The 22,684-nt window shown below is 45.9% G+C and overlaps 1 long non-coding RNA gene across 1 annotated transcript; it reads right to left on the reverse strand.

Annotated features, from left to right (window-relative positions):
- Window positions 1–3,073: 3,073 nt before the first annotated feature.
- On the reverse strand, window positions 3,074–4,837 carry LOC112219163. Its single transcript, XR_002948702.2, has 3 exons — window positions 4,620–4,837; window positions 4,035–4,461; window positions 3,074–3,451 (listed from the first exon to the last, which is right to left on the reverse strand). It is a non-coding gene; the product is annotated as an uncharacterized LOC112219163 (long non-coding RNA).
- Window positions 4,838–22,684: the final 17,847 nt, after the last annotated feature.

Here is a 22,684-nt window from a genome sequence, read left to right on the forward strand (position 1 = left end):
CATATCGCGGGGGCTATTCGATACTAATGCAGTATGCCACAGGATGTTTTTGTGTTGGTCAAGGGCAGTCAGGTCTCGGGTGAACCAAGGGCTATATCTGTTCCTGGTTTAACATTTTTTGAATGGGGCATGCGTATTTAAGATGGTGAGAAAAGCGCTTTTAAAGAATAAGCAGGCATCCTCTACTGACGAAATGAGGTCAATATCCTTCCAGGATACCCGAGCCAGGTCGATTAGAAAGGCCTGCTCGCTGAAGTGTTTTCAGGAGCGTTTGACAGTGGTGAGGGGTGGTCGTTTGCCTGCAGAACCATTACGGATGCAGTGAAATAAGACAATAATCCTTAACCAAAACAGCAATAGACAAGTCATATTGTCATTAGTGAGAGGCATGTGTAGCCGAGTGATCATAGTGTCCAGTGAGGCGAGCTGGATACACAGCGTTTCAGAAGGGCCTTAGGGGACTTCGTGACGGAAGAGTCTGTTGAAGCCCACTCGGACGGTTACGTTGGCAGACCAGTAGTGATGGATCGGCGGGGCTCTATGTAGGCAGAAAAAGGGTCCAGGCCAATTGGCAAAATAAGTATTGTAGCCCAAGAAATTGGCTGATGGACCTCTTCAGCTAGCCGGGAGGTGGGCCTAGCACCAGGCTAACTGGTGCTTGCCTTGGGATGGAGACGTTAGTTAGGAGTAGCCACTCGGATAGCAGCTAGCTAGCTGTGATGATCCAGGTGAAAAGGTTCAGTGCTTGCGGTAGGAATCCGGAGATGTGTAGATGTGGTAGAGAAAAAGCAGTCCGATATGCACTTTATTGAACCGCACTGTGCAGACTGGCAGGAGTTGTCCGGGCTGTGGTTAGCTGTTGACCGCTAGCAGTGGCTAACTGACTACTAGCTAGTAGCTAGTTAGCTGGCTAGCTCCTGTTGGGGGATCCGGTTAAAAATATTAAAATATATACGAAATATATACAAAGAAAAAAACGATATATACACGGGACACGACAAGACAAAGACAAAGACGTCTGACTGCTACGCCATCTTGGATTTGAGGTATGTTAAAGCTATATCCGTACCCATTGGATGCAGTGATCAAAATATAGTGACTATATCCAGGAAAGCCAAAGTTCCAACAGCTGGGCCTAAAATAGTGTATCAGAGATCATACAAAAGATTTTGCTGTGACTCTTATGTGGATGATGTTAAAAACATCGTTGGTCTGATGTGATTAATGAGGAGCATCCAGACTTTGCACTTGATTAATTTATGAAATTGCTTCTTCCAATTATTGATAAACATGCACTGTTAGAACTGTTAAGGCTAGATGGATAGATGAGGAATTGAACAACTGTATGGTTGAAAGAGACGGGGCAAAAGGAGTGACTAATAAGTCTGGCTGCACATCTGACTGGCTGACTTACTGCAAATACTTACTAGAAATGATGTGACTAAACTCAACAAAGAGAAGAAGAAACTGTACTATGAACTTTATTAAACTTTGCAGTACTTTTAATAAAATTATGAGCAGAAAGACAAATTCAACTCCATCTTTCGTCGAATCAGATGGCTTATTCATCACAAAACCATTTGATGTTGCCAATTATTTTATTGATTATTTCATTGGCAAAGTGGACAAATTTAAGCAGGATATTGCAGACTGTATATTTTCCCGTTTCCAACCTTTAACCTTCAATCATTATTTTAACAAATTCCACTCCCAATAATTTCTTATTTTCTTTAATCAATGCCAATTCCCTCTCAATGTTCATTCTTCTTTGTGCTCTGCGTGTGAAAGTGAAACTTCTTCATGAGTGTGCGTGGGTATCTGCAAGTTGTGTCTCTACAATGTCACAGAGAGCTGAGGCTTAAGCTACTACTCTTGTCAGTAGCTTTCATTGATTGCAAAGGAAGCATTCCCTCAATGGCTGATGGCTGATGATAGTGCAGGACGACCGACGGCTGTAATGTGGCAGGGACGTAGGAACCCAATTCAGATGGGTTTTTTCAGTCCATTTTCTGTCATTGTTCCATTACATTTTGGGGTGGTTGTTTTGGCAACTGCAGGTCATGTGGAAGAAATCAGCGTCCAGACTGTTGCATGATGGATCAGAATTGATTGGAAACCACATACAAATGTGGTACAAACCAGAACTCAAAAGATCAGATTCAATGTGTTTTATGTTGTTGTTTTTTACTCACTGGAAAAAAAACATCAGATACTGTATGTACTGTATTAAATAGAACAAATAATTGTCAAAAGATCAGAGTTGGTCTTCCTTTGTAAACTCAGCCTTAGTGTCGCTTTTGTGGACACGGATACACCTTAATCCTGGACTAAAAAGCATTTCAATGGAGACTCGCTAATAAACGTGTTTTTTAGTCCAGGACTAGGCTTAATCTGTGTCAGAGAAAACACTCCTTAATCTCCACACTCAGAAATAAAAACGTTATAAATTGGTTACTTATTGATTGTGTGAAGAAGAAAAAAACAAACATACCATTTTTACCAATGTAATTTTATACAGCACATTTTTATCCATTTCTGGGCCTGCGTACCATCTCAACAGCTTCTTCAACCCCACCCTAAACCCTAAACCTAACCTGAATCCTTTTTAATTCATAACTTCAATGGGGTGACGTCAAATTTCTGGAAGCAAAGCATCTACTTCTTCTGCTCCTCTTCCTTCTCCTCCTCCTGCTTCTGATTCTCCTGCTCCTCCTCCTGCTTCTGATGCCTGTACTGCTTCTGCACCTGCTCCTCGTCCTCCTGCTTCTAATGCCTGTACTCCTCCTGCTCCTCCTCCTCCTCCTGCTTCTAATGCCTGTACTCCTCCTTCTCCTGCTCCTCCTCCTCCTCCTCCTCCTCCTGCTTCTAATGCCTGTACTCCTCCTGCTCCTGCTCCTCCTCCTCCTCGTCCTCCTGCTTCTAATGCCTGTACTCCTCCTTCTCCTGCTCCTCCTCCTCGTCCTCCTGCTTCTAATGCCTGTACTCCTCCTGCTCCTCCTCCTCCTCCTCCTCCTCCACCAGCTTCTAATGCCTGTACTCCTCCTGCTCCTGCTCCTCCTCCTCCTCGTCCTCCTGCTTCTGATGCCTGTACTGCTTCTTCTTCTGCTGCTCCTCCTCCTGCTTCTAATGCCTGTACTCCTCCTGCTCCTCCTCTTGCTTCTGATGCCTGTGCTGCTTCTGCTCCTGTTCCTCCTCCTCCTCCTCCTCCTGCTCCTGCTCCTCCTCCTGCTTCTGATGCCTGTGCTGCTTCTGTTCCTTCTCCTCCTCTTCCTCCTAGTCCTCCTCCACCTCTTCCTCCTCGTCCTCCTCCTCCTGTTCTTACACTGCTTCCGATGCCTCTTCTTCTTTCTGTAACGTCATCACTGACTTCTCCTAAATCCCAGGTGTAGTTGTTGCATATGGATACTATAACTGCCCCACAGGCGACCAAGAGCAGAGCCATACCAATGCCCTAAAACAAGAAGAAACAGAAAACAGAATCAGTTTATGCAATACAACAACAACAGCTTTTTCATCACTGTTGTTTTTAAGAGGTTTGTTTCAATGCACTGCACAACCTCATGAAACAACAATTCCACCTCCCAGATGTCAAAGGGGCAAACTGGGATTGGAACATCCATTTTTGGACTTAAATTAATCATATAAAGACATTTATTATTGAAGAATACAACTTAGAAACGCCTCATGAGTTTAATTCAACTGTCCTACCCCATCAGAACCAAAACCATACACTTTTTTTTACTACATTGTTTGGAAACAATGGCATTTTAAATCAAACATCTTCAAAACATGGATAAAACTATAACCATGTATCTTATGGACAGGCGGTCTTTGTATCTCTATCTCTGTCTATGAATTTGAGAGTGGTTACACTTCCATCCCTCAGCTGTTCACCAAACCAAGTGTTGGGGTCCTCTTTGTGTTTTTTATTTATTTTTTAAATCCCAGATTAAAATAAACTCATAAGGCATTTCTAAATTATTTTCTTCAAAAATCATATATCATTAATGTATAAGACTGGTCTGGTTTCTCACCTGAGAACAGATTTCCCAAAAAAGGAAATTCTGATGTTGATCTTTCCCTGCTTCGTCACACATTTTCACAGAAAAATCTTCATTACGAATGACCCCTGTTTCATTTAATTTTGTCATGGCATAAGCAACGTATCTGCCATCAAAGAACAGTACGATCCACCACACCAACGAAGGAATGAGGCTTGACAAGTAAGCCTTCCATTTTACTATGTTACCCCTAGATCCTTGAACTTGTAGCATCAGCAAGAATGATAACAGGGCAGGAATGATAAAGAATGCAATCGTAAAGAACATTTTATATATATAATTGCAGGGACACCGAACCTCCAGCTCCAGAATCTTCTCCAAGACCACAAGGCAGAAGCTACAAGCCACATTAGGCACAATTCCCTTTGATTGTTTGACCCATTCTTGAATCGCCTCCATACTAAATGCAACCAAAAACATAGAAATGTTTGGTTAAAAAATATGATAGAAGGTGCACATTTGTGAGAATGTGTTCAAAGAATAATTTTGTGTTAAAAGGTTTGTTCTGTGAGCAGAGTCTTATCAGACTACATCAAAAGAAAAATGCCCCGGACTCACCTGTCTGCTTTCACAATGAAGCAAAATTACTGAACAACTACAGTTTCCCTTTAGCTATATGCCAAAAGAAGACAACCCATGAAATGTTTCTTATGTGATTCAGCGCAGAACTAAAGGAAATAGCTTGTGGTTAGTGTCTGTGAGACCCAAGAATCAAATCAAATAAATGTATTTGTCGCATGTGCTATGTGAGCCATGACCTGCCTTTCAAAGCACTTCATGGCTACAGACATGAGTGCTAGCTGCATAATTGGAGAGATGCACAGACGATCTGTTGCGAGTTGTATCAAACAATATAAGACTGGTCTATAGTGCTGACTACCAACAGCCTAAATTTGCATTACGACCTGTGCTACAATAGTTATTTATTGTATGCTTTTTATGATGTATTTGAATGAAATAGGGAATTGATTAAAAGTTGAAGTAGAATGAACATTTGAACTGTACTGAATTTGGTTAAAATTTTCCTGAAATGTTTATAGGTTGATTTATGAACCGCAGGGGTCAGCAACAGATATACTGCACATGTAATTAAAGCCTTATAAATCCTAGTGAAATGTGTTGGTCGAGGGAAGATTTATACCGTTCATTTGCTGAAATTGTTTATAATGAAACAGTGATAGATGTAGTTGGAATTTTTTACAACAGGAATGGAAAGAATCTGTGAAATTGAAATGCCTTGGGCAAAAAGAGTTTCCTTGCTCTGAGGAATGAGGAAGATAAGGGGTCGCTGTGATCTCTCCATGGGAGAGATGTTACCTTCTGACCATGTTAGTGGAACAGTGGGAAGATGGACAGAAGAAGAGAAAGGCTGCGTGGGAACCATCATCATCTGTAACATTTGTACCGTAACTCTCGTCTCCACAGAAGTGTGTGGCTTAAACAGCTTCCTGTTGATGCCAGCTACACAGCAGGCTCTCCACAAAAGCATTTGCAAAAGAGAAACGTCTACAGTTTGACACAGTTATATCATGCTGTATTTATAGTATATATTGTTCCACATCCAGCACCTTGAAAAAGATGCACAGCTGTATACAAGACCTCTACATCTTTATGCACAGCTATATACAGAAGTCTGAAGTTATGAATTTTGAATTGTACAATATCATGAGTAGTACTGTATATCCCAGCACGTTCTATTTGTTAGTCAATAATCTCTATTATCTGTCTCCAACTCTCCCTTTCCCTGTTGGAGACCCTAACTCTCCCTTTCCCTGTTGGAGACCCTAACTCTCCCTATCCCTGTTGGAGACCCTAACTCTCCCTTTCCCTGTTGGAGACCCTAACTCTCCCTTTCCCTGTTGGAGACCCTAACTCTCCCTATCCCTGTTGGAGACCCGAACTCTCCCTATCCCTGTTGGAGACCCTAACTCTCCCTATCCCTGTTGGAGCCCCTAACTCTCCCTTTCCCTGTTGGAGACCCTAACTCTCCCTATCCCTGTTGGAGACCCGAACTCTCCCTATCCCTGTTGGAGACCCTAACTCTCCCTATCCCTGTTGGAGACCCGAACTCTCCCTTTCCCTGTTGGAGACCATAACTCTCCCTATCCCTGTTGGAGACCCGAACTCTCCCTATCCCTGTTGGAGACCCTAACTCTCCCTTTCCCTGTTGGAGACCCTAACTCTCCCTATCCCTGTTGGATACACTAACTCTCCCTATCCCTGTTGGAGACCCTAACTCTCCCTTTCCCTGTTGGAGACCCTAACTCTCCCTATCCCTGTTGGATACACTAACTCTCCCTATCCCTGTTGGATACACTAACTCTCCCTTTCCCTGTTGGATACACTAACTCTCCCTATCTCTGTTGGATACACTAACTCTCCCTTTCCCTGTTGGAGACCCTAACTCTCCCTATCCCTGTTGGATACACTAACTCTCCCTATCCCTGTTGGAGACCCTTACTCTCCCTATCCCTGTTGGATACACTAACTCTCCCTATCTCTGTTGGAGACCCTAACTCTCCCTTTCCCTGTTGGATACACTAACTCTCCCTATCCCTGTTGGATACACTAACTCTCCCTATCCCTGTTGGATACACTAACTCTCCCTATCCCTGTTGGAGACCCTAACTCTCCCTATCCCTGTTGGATACACTAACTCTCCCTTTCCCTGTTGGATACACTAACTCTCCCTATCTCTGTTGGAGACCCTAACTCTCCCTTTCCCTGTTGGAGACACTAACTCTCCCTATCCCTGTTGGAGACCCTAACTCTCCCTTTCCCTGTTGGATACACTAACTCTCCCTATCTCTGTTGGAGACCCTAACTCTCCCTTTCCCTGTTGGATACACTAACTCTCCCTTTCCCTGTTGGATACACTAACTCTCCCTATCTCTGTTGGAGACCCTAACTCTCCCTATCTCTGTTGGATACACTAACTCTCCCTATCCCTGTTGGATACACTAACTCTCCCTATCCCTGTTGGATACACTAACTCTCCCTTTCCCTGTTGGAGACCCTAACTCTCCCTATCTCTGTTGGAGACCCTAACTCTCCCTATCCCTGTTGGATACACTAACTCTCCCTATCCATGTTGGAGACCCTAACTCTCCCTATCCCTGTTGGAGACCCTAACTCTCCCTATCCCTGTTGGATACACTAACTCTCCCTTTCCCTGTTGGATACACTAACTCTCCCTATCTCTGTTGGATACACTAACTCTCCCTATCCATGTTGGATACACTAACTCTCCCTATCCCTGATGGAGACCCTAACTCTCCCTATCCCTGTTGGAGACCCTAACTCTCCCTAGTCCTGTTGGAGACCCTAACTCTCCCTATCCCTGTTGGATACACTAACTCTCCCTAGTTCTGTTGGAGACCCTAACTCTCCCTATCCATGTTGGAGACCCTAACTCTCCCTATCCCTGTTGGATACACTAACTCTCCCTATCCATGTTGGAGACCCTAACTCTCCCTATCCCTGTTGGATACACTAACTCTCCCTATCCATGTTGGATACACTAACTCTCCCTATCCCTGTTGGATACACTAACTCTCCCTATCCCTGTTGGATACACTAACTCTCCCTATCCCTTTCGGAGACCCTAACTCTCCCTAGTCCTGTTGGAGACCCTAACTCTCCCTAGTCTTGTTGGAGACCTGAACTCTCCCTATCCATGTTGGAGACCCTAACTCTCCCTATCCCTGTTGGAGACCCGAACTCTCCCTATCCCTGTTGGAGACCCTAACTCTCCCTATCCCTGTTGGAGCCCCTAACTCTCCCTTTCCCTGTTGGAGACCCTAACTCTCCCTATCCCTGTTGGAGACCCGAACTCTCCCTATCCCTGTTGGAGACCCTAACTCTCCCTATCCCTGTTGGAGACCCGAACTCTCCCTTTCCCTGTTGGAGACCCTAACTCTCCCTATCCCTGTTGGAGACCCGAACTCTCCCTATCCCTGTTGGAGACCCTAACTCTCCCTTTCCCTGTTGGAGACCCTAACTCTCCCATTCCCTGTTGGATACACTAACTCTCCCTATCCCTGTTGGAGACCCTAACTCTCCCATTTCCCTATTGGAGACCCTAACTCTCCCTATCCCTGTTGGATACACTAACTCTCCCTATCCCTGTTGGATACACTAACTCTCCCTTTCCCTGTTGGATACACTAACTCTCCCTATCTCTGTTGGATACACTAACTCTCCCTTTCCCTGTTGGAGACCCTAACTCTCCCTATCCCTGTTGGATACACTAACTCTCCCTATCCCTGTTGGAGACCCTTACTCTCCCTATCCCTGTTGGATACACTAACTCTCCCTATCTCTGTTGGAGACCCTAACTCTCCCTTTCCCTGTTGGATACACTAACTCTCCCTATCCCTGTTGGATACACTAACTCTCCCTATCCCTGTTGGATACACTAACTCTCCCTATCCCTGTTGGAGACCCTAACTCTCCCTATCCCTGTTGGATACACTAACTCTCCCTTTCCCTGTTGGATACACTAACTCTCCCTATCTCTGTTGGAGACCCTAACTCTCCCTTTCCCTGTTGGAGACACTAACTCTCCCTATCCCTGTTGGAGACCCTAACTCTCCCTTTCCCTGTTGGATACACTAACTCTCCCTATCTCTGTTGGAGACCCTAACTCTCCCTTTCCCTGTTGGATACACTAACTCTCCCTTTCCCTGTTGGATACACTAACTCTCCCTATCCCTGTTGGATACACTAACTCTCCCTTTCCCTGTTGGAGACCCTAACTCTCCCTATCTCTGTTGGAGACCCTAACTCTCCCTATCCCTGTTGGATACACTAACTCTCCCTATCCATGTTGGAGACCCTAACTCTCCCTATCCCTGTTGGAGACCCTAACTCTCCCTATCCCTGTTGGATACACTAACTCTCCCTTTCCTGTTGGATACACTAACTCTCCCTATCTCTGTTGGATACACTAACTCTCCCTATCCATGTTGGATACACTAACTCTCCTATCCCTGATGGAGACCCTAACTCTCCCTATCCCTGTTGGAGACCCTAACTCTCCCTATCCCTGTTGGAGACCCTAACTCTCCCTAGTCCTGTTGGAGACCCTAACTCTCCCTATCCCTGTTGGATACACTAACTCTCCCTAGTTCTGTTGGAGACCCTAACTCTCCCTATCCATGTTGGAGACCCTAACTCTCCCTATCCCTGTTGGATACACTAACTCTCCCTATCCATGTTGGAGACCCTAACTCTCCCTATCCCTGTTGGATACACTAACTCTCCCTATCCATGTTGGATACACTAACTCTCCCTATCCCTGTTGGATACACTAACTCTCCCTATCCCTGTTGGATACACTAACTCTCCCTATCCCTTTCGGAGACCCTAACTCTCCCTAGTCCTGTTGGAGACCCTAACTCTCCCTAGTCTTGTTGGAGACCTGAACTCTCCCTATCCATGTTGGAGACCCTAACTCTCCCTATCCCTGTTGGAGACCCGAACTCTCCCTATCCCTGTTGGAGACCCGAACTCTCCCTATCCCTGTTGGAGACCCTAACTCTCCCTAGTCCTGTTGGAGACCCGAACTCTCCCTAGTCTTGTTGGAGACCCGAACTCTCCCTATGCATGTTGGAGACCCTAACTCTCCCTATCCCTGTTGGAGACCCAACTCTCCCTATCCCTGTTGGAGACCCCAACTCTCCCTATCCCTGTTGGAGACCCTAACTCTCCCTAGTCTTGTTGGAGACCCGAACTCTCCCTATCCATGTTGGAGACCCTAACTCTCCCTATCCCTGTTGGAGACCCAACTCTCCCTATCCCTGTTGGAGACCCGAACGCTCCCTATCCCTGTTGGAGACCCTAACTCTCCCTAGTCTTGTTGGAGACCCGAACTCTCCCTATCCATGTTGGAGACCCTAACTCTCCCTATCCCTGTTGGAGACCCAACTCTCCCTAGTTCTGTTGGAGACCCGAACTCTCCCTAGTTCTGTTGGAGACCCTAACTCTCCCTATCCATGTTGGAGACCCTAACTCTCCCTATCCATGTTGGAGACCCTAACTCTCCCTATCCATGTTGGAGACCCTAACTCTCCCTATCCATGTTGGAGACCCTAACTCTCCCTATCCATGTTGGAGACCCTAACTCTCCCTATCCATGTTGGAGACCCTAACTCTCCCTATCCATGTTGGAGACCCTAACTCTCCCTATCCATGTTGGAGACCCTAACTCTCCCTATCCATGTTGGAGGCTTTATCCTCTTTCTGCTGATTCTGTATTCCCTCAACAGCTCTACCTGGGCCATGTCAGATATTCAGTGAAGCTTAGAGGTTTTTCTTAGTTAATCAACAGGACGGGTCACTTGCCATGAGGGTGACAGGGACCCTGAGCTGCGGTGTGTTTGTGTGTGTGTGACAAGGGGAAAGCCAGGCCGCATCAAAGGGGAAGCCAATTTGGCAGGTCCCATAGTTACAAGAGTAATAAGTTGTGGTGACAAGCTGCTGCTTGGCTCCCTACAACCTCTACAGCCCCTCCCTCAGACCTCTACAACCCCTCCCTCCAGACTCTACAGCCCCTCCCTCCAACCTCTATAGCCCCTCCCTCCATCCTCTACAACCCCTCCCTCCAGACTCTACAGCCCCTCCCTCCAACCTCTACAGCCCCTCCCTCAGACCTCTACAACCCCTCCCTCCAGACTCTACAGCCCCTCCCTCCAACCTCTATAGCCCCTCCCTCCAGCCTCTACAACCCCTCCCTCCAGCCTCTACAGCCTTTCCCTCCAACCTCTATAACCCCTCCCCCAGCCTCTACAGTCTTTCCCTCCAACCTCTACAACCCCTCCCTCCAGCCTCTGCAGCCTGACCCTCCAGCCTCTACAATCCCTCCCTCCAACCTCTGCAATCCCTCCCTCCAGCATCTACAACCCCTCCCTCCAGCCTCTACAACCCATTGCTCCAGCCTCTACAACCCCTCCCTCCAGCCTCTACAACCTGTCCCTCCAGCCTCTACAGTCCCTCCCTCCAACCTCTACAACCCCTCCCTCCAGCCTCTACAACCCCTGTCTCCAATCTCTACAACTCCTCCCTCCAGCCTCTACAAGCTCTCCCTCCAACCTCTATAGCCCTTCTCTACTGACTCTACAACCCCTCCCTCCAGCCTCTGCAGCCCCTCCCTCCAGTCTCTGCAGCCCGACCCTCCAGCCTCTGCAGCCCCTCCCTCCAACCTCTGCAGCCCCTCCCTCCAGCCTCTGCAGCCCAACCCTCCAGCCTCTGCAGTCCCTCCCTCTAGCCTCTGCAGCCCAACCCTCCAGCCTCTGCAGCCCCTCTCTCCAGTCTCTACAGCCCCTCCCTCCAGTCTCTACAGCCCCTCCCTCCAGTCTCTACAGCCCAACCCCTCAGCCTCTGCAGCCCCTCCCTCCAGTCTCTACAGCCCCTCCCTCCAGTCTCTGCAGCCCCTCCCTCCAGTCTCTGCAGCCCCTCCCTCCAGCCTCTGCAGCCCCTCCCTCCAGCCTCTGCAGCCCAACCCTCCAGCCTCTGGCCCATTGCTGTAACCTCTAGGCTACCTTCAGTCCCGAAGGACAGGACTTTTTGTGACTCTTCTATTGGTTCCTGTTCCCCAGGCAAACTGAATCAAGCCCAGTTAATGTACTGTGAAATTATTTTTGTACAGTATTTGAGCCAATTTCTGCTCAGAGGAGGTAGCCAGACAGACAGTTTGACAGACAGGTGTCTGACAGCTCTTTCATGTCTTTCAGGACCCTGGACCGACTTTAAGCCTCCTTCAGTTACAAAGGAAACAGAGGAAACGACGCAGCCATCTTGCTAAACAGTATCCTTTTGCTCCACTCCCAGAGTGGATTTAAACACTGCTTTCTTACTGCAGTTAAGAGACTAAGGTTATGTCTCAAATTGCACCCTATTGCCCTATATAGTGTGTTACGTTTGGTCAAAAGTAGTGCACTATATAGGCAATAGAGTGCTATTTGGGATACACCCCTACATTTTTTTATTCTTCTTCTTATTCTTCCTATATCCCCAGAGAGCGTTCCACCAGAGCACCTAGAACTCCACTTTTAGGATCCTCCACCAGCTGCCTTGAAAAGATATCCTCCTGAGCCGGGAGCCGGGGAGTCTTCTGAAGCACTTCAGACACAAGGAGAACTGCTTGTTCTACCAGTCTACAAAACACTCCTGCATAGCTAACACCTGCCTCTAGAAACTCTGGGGAGTTTTGGAGAGCTACTGACGGCTGCATGGTACTTAGAGGATTTGATACACCTGTCAATGTGGAAAAACTCCCCCCCACACATACACACACACACACACACACACTGACAGATTCACAGTCATGCGCGCACACTCACACACACACACACACACACACACACACACACACACATACACTGACAGATTCACAGTCGTGCGCGCACACTCACACACACGCACACACACGCACACACACGTACAAACAGTCTCACACTCTCTTTATACCACATGAAGGCGGGACAGAGAGAGTATCGGGCTATTGATCTTTTTTCAGCTTTGTCACCTGACTATGATCAAATTGATGGAGAGACAACTCAAACATTTTCGCATGTGTTATATGCATTGCATTTTGCATTTCAAGCACATTCAAAGATTTTACGTGATGTGTTTGATCACATTTTCTACGCTAAGACTTTTTGCTATATTTGAATGTAATTTTTCTAAGTGTGCTTACCTTTGTTCTCTCGGTGTCTTTGACTTTGACTTTTGACTCGCAAGGCTGCAGGCCCAGACGGCATCCCCAGCCGCGCCCTCAGAGCATGCGCAGACCAGCTGGCCGGTGTGTTTACGGACATATTCAACCAATCCCTATACCAGTCTGCTGTTCCCACATGCTTCAAGAGGGCCACCATTGTTCCTGTTCCCAAGAAAGCTAAGGTAACTGAGCTAAACGACTACCGCCCCCCGTAGCACTCACATCCGTCATCATGAAGTGCTTTGAGAGACTAGTCAAGGACCATATCACCTCCACCCTACCTGACACCCTTGACCCACTCCAATTTGCTTACCGCCCAAATAGGTCCACAGACGATGCAATCTCAACCACACTGCACACTGCCCTAACCCATCTGGACAAGAGGAATACCTATGTGAGAATGCTGTTCATCGACTACAGCTCGGCATTCAACACCATAGTACCCTCCAAGCTCGTCATCAAGCTCGAGACCCTGGGTCTCGACCCCGCCCTGTGCAACTGGGTACTGGACTTCCTGACGGGCCGCCCCCAGGTGGTGAGGGTAGGCAACAACATCTCCTCCCCGCTGATCCTCAACACTGGGGCCCCACAAGGGTGCGTTCTGAGCCCCCTCCTGTACTCCCTGTTCACCCACGACTGCGTGGCCATGCACGCCTCCAACTCAATCATCAAGTTTGCGGACGACACAACAGTGGTAGGCTTGATTACCAACAACGACGAGACGGCCTACAGGGAGGAGGTGAGGGCCCTCGGAGTGTGGTGTCAGGAAAATAACCTCACACTCAACGTCAACAAAACTAAGGAGATGATTGTGGACTTCAGGAAACAGCAGAGGGAACACCCCCATCCACATCGATGGAACAGTAGTGGAGAGGGTAGCAAGTTTTAAGTTCCTCGGCATACACATCACAGACAAACTGAATTGGTCCACTCACACAGACAGCATCGTGAGGAAGGCGCAGCAGCGCCTCTTCAACCTCAGGAGGCTGAAGAAATTCGGCTTGTCACCAAAAGCACTCACAAACTTCTACAGATGCACAATCGAGAGCATCCTGGCGGGCTGTATCACCGCCTGGTATGGCAACTGCACCGCCCTCAACCGTAAGGCTCTCCAGAGGGTAGTGAGGTCTGCACAACGCATCACCGGGGGCAAACTACCTGCCCTCCAGGACACCTACACCACCCGATGCTACAGGAAGGCCATAAAGATCATCAAGGACATCAACCACCCGAGCCACTGCCTGTTCACCCCGCTGTCATCCAGAAGGCGAGGTCAGTACAGGTGCATCAAAGCTGGGACCGAGAGACTGAAAAACAGCTTCTATCTCAAGGCCATCAGACTGTTAAACAGCCACCACTAACATTGAGTGGCTACTGCCAACACACTGTCAATGACACTGACTCTACTCCAGCCACTTTAATCATGGGAATTGATGGGAAATTATGTAAATATATCACTAGCCACTTTAAACAATGCTACCTTATATAATGTTACTTACCCTACATTGTTCATCTCATATGCATACGTTGATACTGTACTCTATATCATCGACTGCATCCTTATGTAATACATGTATCACTAGCCACTTTAACTATGCCACTTGGTTTACATACTTATCTCATATGTATATACTGTACTCGATATCATCTACTGTATCTTGCCTATGCTGCTCTGTACCATCACTCATTCATATATCCTTATGTACATATTCTTTATCCCCTTACACTGTGTATAAGACAGTAGTTTTTTTTTTTTGGAATTGTTAGTTAGATTACTTGCTCGTTATTACTGCATTGTCGGAACTAGAAGCACAAGCATTTCGCTACACTCGCATTAACATCTGCTAACCATGTGTATGTGACAAATAAAATTTGATTTGAAATTTGATTTGATTTGATTTGTACTAACAGCCACGATTGACGCTTCAGTTACTTAAAAAAAAAAAAACTCAACCAGATTGTCTCAATTCCCTAGATGACAGGAGTACAAAAGAGTGAAGTGAATTGATTTTTCCATCCTACAAAATGAATGTAACACTGGGGAGTCTAATAAGGGTTTTGGGTGCTACGGTGCTGTTCAGTAATGAATAAACATACCAGGTGGCATTTTGAAAACACGGCATCATTAATATGATAATAAGTTAACTTTATCAGAGATGAATAGCCTCATTACAGCTCTTATGTAGACTGTCTTCACGTACACACAGGTTTCGTCATAAATGGCACCCTAGTTATTCCCTTCTTTCGACCAAAGTAGTGCACTATATAGGGAATAGGGTGCCATAGGGTCCTGATCTAAAGTAGTGCACTATATAGGGAATAGGGTGCCATAGGGTCCTGATCTAAAGTAATGCACTGTATTTATTTGTATTTGATTTCACCTTTATTTAACCAGGTAGCCCAGTTGAGAACAAGTTCCCATTTACAACTGCGACCTGGCCAAGATAAAGCATTGCAGTGCAACAAAAACAACAACACAGAGTTACACATAAACAAAAGTACAGTCAATAACACAATAGAAAGAATCTATGTACAGTGTGTGCAAATGTAGAAGATTAGGGAGGTAAGGCAATAAATAGGCCATAGAGGTGAAATAATGACAATTTAGCAATAACACTGGAGAAATAGATGTGCAGAGGATGATGTGCAAGTAGAGAAACTGGGGTGCAAAAGAGCAAGAAGATAAATAACAATATGGGGATGAGGTAGTTGGGTGTGCTATTTACAGATTGGCTGTGGACAGGTACAATTGGCTGTGGACAGGTACAATCGGTAAGTAGCTCTGACAGATGATGCTTAAAGTTAGGGGGAGATATGAGTCTCCAGCATCAGTGATTTTTGCAATTCGTTCCAGTCACTGGCAGCAGAGAACTGGAAGGAAAGGCGACCAAAGGAAGTGTTGGCTTTGGGGGTGACCAGTGAAATATACCTGTTGGAGCGCGTGTTGCTATGGTGACCAGTGAGCTGAGATAAGGCGGGACTTTACCTAGCAAATACTTATAGATGACCTGGAGCCAGTGGGTTTGGCGATGAATATGTAGCGAGGGCCAGCCAATGAGAGCATACAGGTTGCAGTGGTGGGTAGTATATGGGGCTTTGGTAACAAAACAGATTGCACTGTGATAGACTACATCCAGTTTGCCGAGTAGAGTATTGGAGGATATTTTGTAAATGACATCGCCGAAGTCAAGGATCGGTAGGATAATCAGTTTTACAAGGGTGTTTGGCAGCATGAGTGAAGGCTTTGTTGCAAAATAGGAAGCCAATTCTAGATTTAATTTTGGATTGGAGTTGCTTAATGTGAGTCTGGAAGGAAAGTTTACAGTCTAACCTGACACCTAGGTATTTGTAGTTGTCCACATATTCTATGTCAGAACCATCCAGAGTAGTGATGCTAGTTTGGCGAGCGGGTGCGGGCAGCAATCGGGTGAAGAACATGCACTTAGTTTTACTAGCATTTAAAAGCAGTTAGAGGCCACGGAAGGAGTGTTGTATGGCATTGAAGCTTGTTTGGAGGTTTGTTAACACAATGTCCGAAGAAGGGCCAGAGGTATGCAGAATGGTGTCGTCTGCGTAGAGGTGGATCTGAGAATCACCAGCAGCAAGAGCGACATCATTGATATATACAGAGAAAAGAGTCGGCCCGAGAATTGAACCTCCTCTATTTTTCCCACCACTCAGGACAATGGACCGGATCCCAGCCGGCGACCCAAAGCAACGGCACCGTAGAAAGGAAAGACGGAGCGGTCCTCTGGTCAGGCTCCGTAGACAGGCATATCGCGCACAGCTCCCGAGCATACTACTCGCCAATGTCCAGTCTCTTGACAACAAGGTAGACGAAATCCGAGCAAGGTTTGCATTCCAGAGGGGCATCAGAGACTGTAACGTTATTTGTTTCACGGAAACATGGCTCACTCGAGACAAGCTATCGGAGTTGGTGCAGCCAGCTGGTTTCTTCACGCACTGCGCCGACAGAAACAAGCATTTTTCTGGTAAGAAGAAGGGCGGGGGTGTATGCCTTATGATTTCGAGACGTGATTTGATCATAACTACATACAGGAACTCAAGTCCTTCTGTTCACCTGATTTAGAATTCTCACAATCAATGCCGACGGCATTATCTACCTAGAGAATTCTCTTCCATCATAATCACAGTCGTGTATATTTACCCCCAAGCAGACACATCGATGGCCCTGAAAGAACTTCATTTGACTCTATGTAAACTTGAAACCACATATCCTTAGGCTGCATTTATTGTAGCTGGTAATTTTAACAAGGCTAATCTGAAAACAAGGCTCCCTAAATTCTAGCAGCATATCGATTGCGCAACCAGGGCTGGCAAAACCCTAGATCATTGTTATTCAAACTTCTGCGATGCATATAAGGCCCTCCCCCGCACTCCTTTCGGAAAAGCTGACCACGACTCCATTTTGTTGCTCCCAGCCTATAGGCAGAAACTAAAACAGGAAGCTCCCGTGCTCAGGTCTGTCCAACGCTGGTCCAACCAGTCGGATTCGAAGCTTCAAGATTGCTTCGATCAAGTGGACTGGGATATGTTCCGCACTGCGTCGAACAACAACATTGATGAATACGCTGATTTGGTGAGCGGGTTTATTAGCAAGTGCATTGGCGATTGTCGTACCCACAGCGTCTATTAAAACATTCCCAAACCAGAAACTGTGGATTGATGGCAGCATTCGCGCAAAACTGAAAGCACGAACCACTGCTTTTAATCAGGGCAAGGTGACTGGAAACATGACCAAATGCCAACAGTGTGGCTATTCCCTCCATAAGGCAATCAAACATGCTAAGCGTCAGTATAGAGACAAAGTAGAGTTGCAATTCAATGGCTCACACACGAGAGGTATGTGGCAGGGTCTACAGTCAATCAGGATGTCTTGGACAGACTAAACAACTTCATTGCTCGCTTTGAAGACAATACAGTGCCACTGACACGGCCCACTACCATAACCTGCATGCTCTTTGTATTGTAAAATATTTAAACGTGTCAACCCTCGCAAGGCTGCAGGCCCAGACGGCATCCCCAGCTGCATCCTCAGAGCATGCGCAGACCAGCTGGCTGGTGTGTTTACGGACATATTCAGTCAGTCCTTATCCCAGTCTGCTGTTCCCACGTGCTTCAAGAGGGCCACCATTGTTCCTGTTCCCAAGAAAGCTAAGGTAACTGAGCTAAATGACTACCGCCCCATAACACTCACTTCCATCATCATGAAGTGCTTTGAGAGACTAGTCAAGGACCATATCACCTCCACCCTACCTGACACCCTAGACCCACTCCAATTTGCTTACCACCCCAATAGGTCCACAGACGACACAATCGCAATCACACTGCACACTGCCCTAACCCATCTGGACAAGAGGAATACCTATGTGAGAAAGCTGTTCATCGACAACAGCTCAGCATTTAACACCATAGTATCCTCTAATCTCGTCATCTTGCTCTGAGACCCTGGGTCTTGCTCTGGGACCCTGGGTCTGAGACCCTGGGTCTCGACCCCACCCTGTGCAACTCGGTCCTGGACTTTCTGACGGGACGCCCCCAGGTGGTGAGGGTAGGTAACAACATCTCCACCCCGCTGATCCTCAACACTGGGTCCCCACAAGGGTGCGTTCTCAGCCCTCCCCTGTACTCCCTGTTCACCCTCGACTGCATGGCCATGCACGCCTCCAACTCAATCATCAAGTTTGCAGACGACACTACAGTGGTGTGCTTGATTACCAACAATGACGAGACGGTCTACATGGAGGAGGTGAGGGCCCTCGGAGTGTGGTGTCAGGACAATAACCTCACACTCAACATCAACAAAACAAATGAGATGGTCGTGGGCTTCAGGATACTAGAGAGAGAGCACCCCTCTATCCACATCGACGGGACAGTAGTGGAGAGGGTGGAAAGTTTTAAGTTCCTCGGCGTACACATCACGGACAAATTAAAATGGTCCACCCACACAGACAGCGTGACCTCAGGAGGCTGAAGAAATTTGGCTTTTCACCAACACTCACAAACGTTTACAGATGCACAATCGAGAGCATCCTGTCGGGCTGTATCACCGCCTGGTATGACAACTGCTTTGCCCATAACCACAAGGCTCTCCAGTGCGTAGTGAGGTCTGCACAACGCATCACCGGGGGCAAACTACCTGCCCTCCAGGACACCTACACCACCCGATGTCACAGGAAGGCCAAAACGATCATCAAGGACAACAACCAACAATCCAGAAGGTGAGGTCAGTACAGGTGCATCAAAGCAGGGACCGAGAGACTGAAAAACAGCTTCTATCTCAAGGCCATCAGACTGTTAAACAGCCATCACTAACATTCAGTTGCTGCTGCCAACATACTGACTCAACTCCAGCCACTATAATAATGGAAAAATTGATGTAATAAATGTATCACTAGCCACTTTAAACAATGCCTCTTCATATAATGTTTACATACCCTACATTACTCATCTCATATGTACTGTATATACTGTATATACCATCTACTGCATCTTGCCTATGCCGTTCTGTACCATCACTCATTCCTATATCTTTATGTACATATTCGTATTCATTCCTTTACACGTGTGTGTATAAGGTAGTTGTTGTGAAATTGTTAGTTAGATTACTCGTTGGTTATTACTGCATTGTCGGAACTAGAAGCATAAGCATTTCGCTACACTCACATTAACATCTGCTAACCATGTGTATGTGACAAATTAAATGTTATTTTATTTGAATAGGGTTCAATAGGGTCCTGGTTGAAAATAGGGCACTATATAGGGAATAGGGTTCTATTGGGCCCTGGTCAAAAGTAGTGCACTATATAGGGAATAGGGTTCCATATGTTCCTGGTCTGTAGTAGTGCACTACATACGGTTGAAGTCAGAAGTTTACATACACTTAGGTTGGAGTCATTAAAACTAGATTTTCAACCACTCCACAAATTTCTTTTTAACAAACTATAGTTTTGTCAAGTCGGTTAGGACATCTATTTTTTGCATGACATAAGTAATTTTTCCAACAATTGTTTACAGACAGATTATTTGACTTATAATTTACTGTATCACAATTCCAGTGGGTCAGAAGTTTACATACACTAAGTTGACTGTGCCTTTAAACAGCTTGGAAAACTCCAGAAAATTATGTCATGGCTTTAGAAGCGTGTGATAGGCTAATTGAAATCATTTGAGTCAATTGGAGGTGTACCTGTGGATGTATTTCAAGGCCTACCTTCAAACTCAGTGCCTCTTTTCTTGACATTATGGGAAAATTCAAAGAAATCATCCAAGACCTCAGAAAAAAATTGTAGACCTCCACAAGTCTGGTTAATCCTGAGGAGTCATTTCCAAACGCCTGAAGGTACTACGTTCATCTGTACAAACAATAGTATGCAAGTATAAGCACCATGGGACTCCTCAGCCGTCATAACGCTTAGGAAGGAGACACGTTCTGTCTCCTAGAGATGAATGTACTTTGGTGCAGAAAGTGCAAATCAATCCCAGAACAACAGCAAAGGACCTTGTGAAGATGTTGGAGGAAACAGGTACAAAAGTATCTATATCCACAGTAAAACGAGTCCTATATCTACATAACCTGAAAGGCCACTGGAAGTAGCCACTGCTCCAAAACCACCATAAAAAAGCCAGACTACGGTTTGCAACTGCACATGGGGACAAAGATCATACTTTTTGGAGACATTACCTCTGGTCTGATGAAACAAAAATAGAACTGTTTGGCCATAATGACCGTCGTTGTGTTTGGGGGGAAAAGGGGGACGCTTGCAAGCTGAAGAACACCATCCCTACCATGAAGCACAGGGGTGGCAGCTTCATGTTGTAAGGGTGCTTTGCTGCAGGAGGGACTGGTTCACTTCACAAAATAGATGGCATCATGAGGTAGGAAAGTTATGTGGATATTTTGAAGCAACATCTCAAGACATCAGTCAGGAAGTTAAAGCTTGGTCGCAAATGGGTCTTCCAAATGGACAATGACCCCAAGCATACTTCCAAAGTTGTGGCAAAATGGCTTAATAAGGACCACAAAGTCAAGGTATTGGAGTGGCCATCACAAAGCCCTGACCTCAATCCAATAGAAAATGTGTGGGCAGAACTGAAAAAAGCATGTGCGAGCAAGGAGGCCTACAAACCTGACTCAGTTACACCAGCTCTGTTAGGAGGAATGAGCCAAAATTCACCCAACTTATTGTGGGAAACTTCTGGAAGGCTACCCAAAACGTTTGACCCAAGTTAAACAATTTAAAGGCAATGCTACCAAGTACTAATTGAGTGTATGTTAACTTCTGACCCACTGGGAACGTGAGGAAAGAAATAAAAGCTGAAATAAATCATTCTCTCGACTATTATTCCGACATTTCACATTCTTAAAATAAAGTGGTGATCCTAACTGACCTAAAACAGAGAATTTTTACTAGGATTAAATGTTAGGAATTGTGAAAAACTGAGTTTAAATGTATTTGGCTAACGTGTATGTAAACCTCCGACTTCAACTGTAAGGAATAGGGTTCTATAGGGCCCTGGTCTATAGTAGTGCACTATATAGGGAATATGGTGCCATAGGGCCCTGTCTATGGTAGTGCACTATATAGGGAATAGGGTGCCATAGGGCCCTGGTCTATAGTAGTGCACTATATAGGGAATAGGGTGCCATAGGGCCCTGGTCTATAGTAGTGGACTATATAGGGAATAGGGTTCCATTTGGGACATAGATTATACCGTAGGGTTCCAGATTAATTGTGCATCGATGAGGCGCTTCCTCAGCAATAATTAAACCTCACTATTCCACCAGGTCTCCAACGACTGGAGCGCTTAATTGGACCGGTGCGCACACTCACTGCTGTGTGTGTGTGTGTGTGTGTGGACCAGTGAAAAACATATAAATCACTGCATTTCTGTCTGTTGCAAAACAGGAAAACCCAAAGGGAGGTGTGAGGCAGACAGAAGCTGTTCTAAAATCACTGATCCGTCGGTAAGGGAGGTGTGAGGCAGTGTAGATGAGAAAAATAACTATTGGGAAGGGCGGATTCAGGGACTGAACTTGAGTCTCTGGGGTCACAACAACACATGTGGTTAGAGTCTGGGCCATGAAGTGTTGCCACTTCACATCATCTTGCTGTACTGTAGACCAGCCTGCTGCTTTCAAGAACCTGTTAACAAACAGAGGAAGCAGAAGTAAGTCTTAAAACAAACAGAAGCATTTCAGGGACCTGTAACCCCCATCAAAGAAATGAATCATTCATAGACAAGTGTGTCACATATTCCTAGAAATGTACATGTCAAATTAATTTGAAAAGGCCTTGATTAACTGTTCCTACTTTTCAGGTTGAGTGCCTCTGAAACAAAGATTGAAGACGACAGATAAACCCTGTCTAACATTAACAATTCCTTGAGGCCAAGCAAAGCTTTAAAGGGGCAGTCTGCAGTTGCTACATCCATTTACGGATTTATAAACTGTACCCATTTGATTCTTAAATAATACAACTTATAAATAACTCATGAGTGTAACGGTTCTCTTGTGGTGAAGGAGAGTCGGACCAAAATGCGGCGTGTAGATTGCGATCCCATGTTTAATAAACAAACGTAAAAACACGAATCAATACAAAAACTACAAAAAACAACAAACGTAACGAAAACCGAAACAGCCCTATCTGGTGAAAACACAGAGACAGGAACAATCACCCACAAACACACAGTGAAACCCAGGCTACCTAAATATGGTTCCCAATCAGAGACAATGACTAACACCTGCCTCTGATTGAGAACCATATCAGGCCAGACATAGAAATAGACAAACTAGACATGAAACATAGAATGCCCACCCAGCTCACGTCCTGACCAACACTAAAACAAGGAAAACACATACGAACGATGGTCAGAACGTGAC

The sequence above is a fragment of the Oncorhynchus tshawytscha genome, linkage group LG19 (genome assembly GCF_018296145.1).
Source record: "Oncorhynchus tshawytscha isolate Ot180627B linkage group LG19, Otsh_v2.0, whole genome shotgun sequence".
In the NCBI taxonomy this organism is placed as follows: Eukaryota; Metazoa; Chordata; class Actinopteri; order Salmoniformes; family Salmonidae; genus Oncorhynchus; species Oncorhynchus tshawytscha.